Below are 5,333 nucleotides of genomic sequence, written 5' to 3' on the forward strand. Positions count from 1 at the left end.
CATTCCTGAGGCTTTAAATCTTTGCAGGAGCAGAAAGTCTCATCTTTTTCCCATGAAACACCCATTCTTTACAATGTTATCCATACTTTGTTATGATCCACACAGTCAAAGGCCTTTGTATAATCAATAAATCACAAATAAACATCATCTGATATCTTTCAACCAGGATCTAACTGACATCAGCAACAATATAACTCCCTTAATGTTCTATTCTGAATCCAGCTTGAATTTCTGGCAGTACCCTGTTAATGTACTTCTGTCACCATTGTTGAGTTATCCTTAGCAAAATTTTACTTGCAAGTGACATTAATGATATTGTTCAATATTTTCTGCATTCTATCGGGTTACCTTTCTTTAGAACGGACACAAAAATGGACCTCTTCCATTCAGTTGCCATAGTAGCTGTCTTTCAAAATTCTTGGCACAGACAAGTGAGCGTCTTGAGACCAGCACTACATCAGTTTGTTGAAACATTTCAATTTGTATTCCACCAATTACTGGAGCCTTGTTTTTCTCCAATATCTTCAATATCACTTTGACTTCTTCCTTCAATACCATCAGTTCTTCATTACATGGTACCTCTTGATATGATTGAATATCAATCAACTATTTTTGATACAATGACTCTGTGCATTCCTCCCATCTTTTTAAATGCTTCCTAGATCATTTCAATATTCTGCTAATTGAATATGTTTTGTCTCAATTTATCCAGATGACCACTCAAGACTTTCAGGATCAGCAAGGAAGACTTTATTAGCTAACCAGCGACTACAGCCTCCCTAAAAGCAAGAAAGACTACAGCCCCGACGCAGTTTTTCAAAGAGTATTTATACATAGGCAGTCTGACATTATCTTGTACAAACCAAGGGTATGGTGTATGCATGAGCTGTTAGGGTGGGGGCTAGGAGTACATCTGCTGGGACAGTTACTTCTCAAGATTAACTTTGGCTGGCTGTTTTCAAGGTGAGCCCTGGCTGGCTGGCCGTCAGGCGGGCCCACTCAGATGTGAGGAATTTGCATAAGTATTTTTACAGAAGCCAAGTTTAGCCAGAGTTAATGGGGGAAGGGGACTTCTGCATCCAGGGAGTTGTTGATAGTAAAAATTTTCCCCTTCAGCCTGAGCCTTTCTTAACAATTGGTTACTATTATAGGGCAATTGGACCTTACAAATCCTTCACTTATTTCAACCTGAGGCTTGAATTCTTTTCTTCAGTTCTGTCAGCTTGAGAAATGCTGGACCTGTTCTTCCCTTCTGGTTTTCTAGCTCCAGGTTTTGACACATTTCATTATAATGCTTTACTTTATCTTCTTGAACTGCCCTTTGAATTTTTCTGATCAGTTCCTTTACTTCATCATTTCTTCCAGTCACTTTAACTTCTCTACATTCAAAAGAAAGTCTCAGAGTCTCTTCTGACATCCATTTTGGTCTTTACTTTCCTTCCTGTCCTTTCAATGACCTTTTTCTTTCTGCATTATGATGCTGTTGACATCTCTGGTGCAGACAACTCCTCTGGTCTTTGATCATTCGTGTTTAGTGCATCAAATTCTTGAGACGGTCTCTAAATTCACGTGGGATATGCTCAAGGTCATATTTTGGATCTTGTGGACTTTTAATTTCCTTCATCATCAGCTGAAGAACTTGCATATGCACAATTGATGATCTGTTTCACAGTGTCCCTGACCTTGTTTTGGCTGATGACATTGAACTTCTCTATTGTCTCTTCCCAAAGATGTAGTCAATTTGATTCCTGTGTATTCAATCTGGTGAGGTCCACATGAAAAAAGCTATTTACAATGAACAAGTCATTGCTGCTGCAAATTTCTTGTCATGTGATCTCTCCAACATCATTTCTATCACCAAGGTCATGTTTCCCAACTACTGATCTTTCTGTCACATTCTAATTACCAGTAATTATCAATGCATCTTGACTGCATGTTAGATTTAGGGCTGAAGAAGTTGGTAGAATACTTCAATTTCTTCATTATTGGCTTTAGTGGTTGGTGCATAAATTTGAGCAATTGTTGCATTAATTTTACAGGTACAAAAATATTATCATTTCACAGATAGCATTGTACTTCAAGATAAATCCTGCAATGCTCTTTTTGACTATAAATGTGACATTATTCCTCTTCATTTTGTTGTTCCCAGCATAATAATCACTTGAATGTCCGATTTTAAATGGCCTATACCAGTCCATTTCAGCTCACTTGTTATTGTTAAGTGCTGAGTTAGTTCCGACTCATAGCAGCCCTGTATAGGGTTTCCAAGGAGTGACTTTGAACTGTCAACTTTCCAAGGTAGGTTTAAACTGTCAACCTTGTAGTTAACAGTCCAGCACTTATCCTACAGTACCACATCCGAGCTCCTTCAGCTCACTAATGCCTACGATATCTATCTTTATACATTCCATTTCATTTTTGATGACTTCCAATTTTCCTTGATTCATACTTCATACTTTCCATACTCCAAGCATTCCACATTCTGATTATTAATGTATGTATGCTGCTATATCTTTTCATTTTGAGTTGTGCCCCATAATCAAATGAAGTCCTGAAAGCTTTGCTCCACCTACATCATTAAGGTCAACTCTACTTTGAGGAGACAGTCTTCCCCAGTCATATTTTGAGTGCCTTCCAAACTCAGGGGATTATCTTCAGATAATATCCTCCTGCTATTCATAAGGTTTTCAGAGGCTAATCATTCTTAACTAGTCTGTCTTAGTCTGGAAACTCCACTAAAACCTATCCAGCATGAGTGCCCTCTGGCAATAAAAACACTGGTGGCATAGCTTCCACCATCACAGCAACACACAAGAGACTACACCACTACAAACTGACAGATGAGTGTTGGAATTTAGATAACACATAGTACCAATGTGGATCTCTTGCAGTCAGTTGGCCAGGTAGCTGTTTTCCAAACATCTTATCACAGTGCCTCCAGCACTGTCATCAATTTGTTGAAACATTTCCGTTTGTATTCTGTCAATTCCTGGAAACTTCATTTCACTAATGTCTTCAGGGCAAGTTGAACTTCTACGAGCATTAGTTCTTGATCATTTGTTACCTCTTGAAATGGTTGAGCATTAACCAGTTAATACAGTGACTGTGTGTTCCTTCCACCTTCTTTTGATGCTTCCTGCATCATTCAATATTTTGACCATAGAATCCTTCAAAATTGCAACCTGAAACTTTAACTTTGTAGTCTGTTCTTTCAGCTTGAGTCATGCTGAGAGTATTCTTCCCTTAGGTGCTTCTAACTCCAGGCCTTTGCACATTTCATTATAATACTTGACTCTGTCTTCTTGAGCTGCCCTTTGAATTATTCGGTTTAGCTCTTTTGCTTCATCAGTCCCTTTAACTTCTCTAAGTTCAAAAGCAAGTTTTAGAATCCCTTCTGACATCCATTTTCTGGTCTTTTCTTTCTTTCCTGTCTTTTAAATGACCTTTTGCTTTCTTCATATATCATGTTTATCTTAGACTGGTTCTCTAGAGAAGCAAAACCACCTCTGCAAAGGTGTGAGTCAGTTCCTTGATATAAACGTCTCTTTATACATAAATATAAATATATATTGTAATATATATGAATAACAAATGCTCTGTTCCATAGTCGACCCCTGGCTTTGCTTTGGCTGATGATATTGAGCTCTGTGATCTCTTCTACCATAGATGTATTCAATTTGATTCTTGGGTGTTCCATTTAGTGATGTTCATTTATATAGTTGCTATTTATATTATTGAAAAAAGGGATTTGCAATGAATACATTGTTGGTCTTGAAATTTTTTCCCTGAAAGCTCCAGTATTATTTCTATCACAAAGACCATATTTTCAACTATTTACTCTTTGTTTCCACTTTTCACATTCCAGTCAATGCATCTTGATTGCATATTTGATCAATTTCAGACTGAAGAAGTTGTTGTTGTTGTTAAGTGCTGTCGAGTCGATTCCAACCCAAAGCGACCCTGTACAGGGTTTCCAAGGCTGTAAATCTTTATGGGAGCAGAAAGCCTCATCTTTCTCCCGCGGAACAGCTGGTAGTTTTGAACTGCTGACCTTAAGGTTCGCAGCCTGATTCGTAACCACTACGCTACCAGAGCTCCTTCTACCAAGAAGTTGGTAGAATTCTTTAATTTCTTCATCATTGGCTTTAGTGGTTGATGTGTAAATTTGACTAATAGTCTTAACTGGCTTTCCTTGTAGGTGTACAGCTATTAACCTATTACAGACAACATTATACTTCAAGATAGATCTTGAAATACTCTTTTTGATGATGAATGTGATGTCATTCCTCTTCAGTTTTCCTTCCTAGCATAGTAATTGATTGTCTAATTCAAAATGACCAATACCAGTCCATTTCAGCCGCTTCTCAGAAACACTCTACAAGGTTGCTGAGTTTGAACAGACTCGATGACACTTAACAACAACATTGGCTAATGATGGGAGCACAGAAACTCTGTAGGATAAGCACTGGACTGTGAACCATCAGGTCAATGGTTTGAGTCCACCAGCCACTCTGTGGGAGAAGATGAGGCTTTCTGCTCTTGCAAAGATTTACAGCTTCAGAAACCACATGTTGTTGCTAAGCCAGGACTCCTAGAAACCCTATACAGGGTCAGTATGGGTCATAACCTGTTCCACAGTACTTAACAAAAAGGTTAGAGCATTTCTTCCTGCTTCTTAGCTGCCTGAATATTTTCTTTGAAATGTCTGTTCATGTTCTCTGCCCACTTTTAAATTGAATTATTTGTCTTTTTTTGTTGTTGAGGTGTTGAACTTTTCTATGCATTTTAGAGATTAGTCCCTTGTCCAATGTATCGCTGCCAAAAAGTTGGTCCCAATTTATGGAATCTCATTTTACTCTTTTGGCAAAATCTTTTGATGTATATAAATGTCTTATGTTTAGGTGGTTTCAGTTATCCAGTTTGTCTTCTGATATTTGTGTACTTGCAATTATGTTTGATAGTGTATTTATTATGTGTCAGAGTGCCTAAATTTGTCCCTATTTTTTCTTGGGTTATCTTTATAATTCTAGGTTTTACATTGAGATCTTAGATTCATCTTGTGTTCATTTTTGCATATGTGTGTGTCTTCATTACCTATTGCTGCTGTAACGGGAATACCTCAAGTGAATGGCTTTAGGAACCAGAAATTCACTCTTTTACTGTTTAGGGGCCAGAAGTCCAAATTCAGAGAGCTGCCTCTTGGGGAAGCGATGCTGGTCCTTGTCTCCTTTCAGCATCCGTAGGACTAGCATTTCTTTTTCTTTTATAAATGTTTTATTGTGAATTATGTGATAGTTTACATGGGAGAACATTAGTTTTACATTCATTCTATC

This window comes from Chrysochloris asiatica, unplaced genomic scaffold (assembly GCF_000296735.1).
Source record: "Chrysochloris asiatica unplaced genomic scaffold, ChrAsi1.0 scaffold00045, whole genome shotgun sequence".
In the NCBI taxonomy this organism is placed as follows: domain Eukaryota; kingdom Metazoa; phylum Chordata; class Mammalia; order Afrosoricida; family Chrysochloridae; genus Chrysochloris; species Chrysochloris asiatica.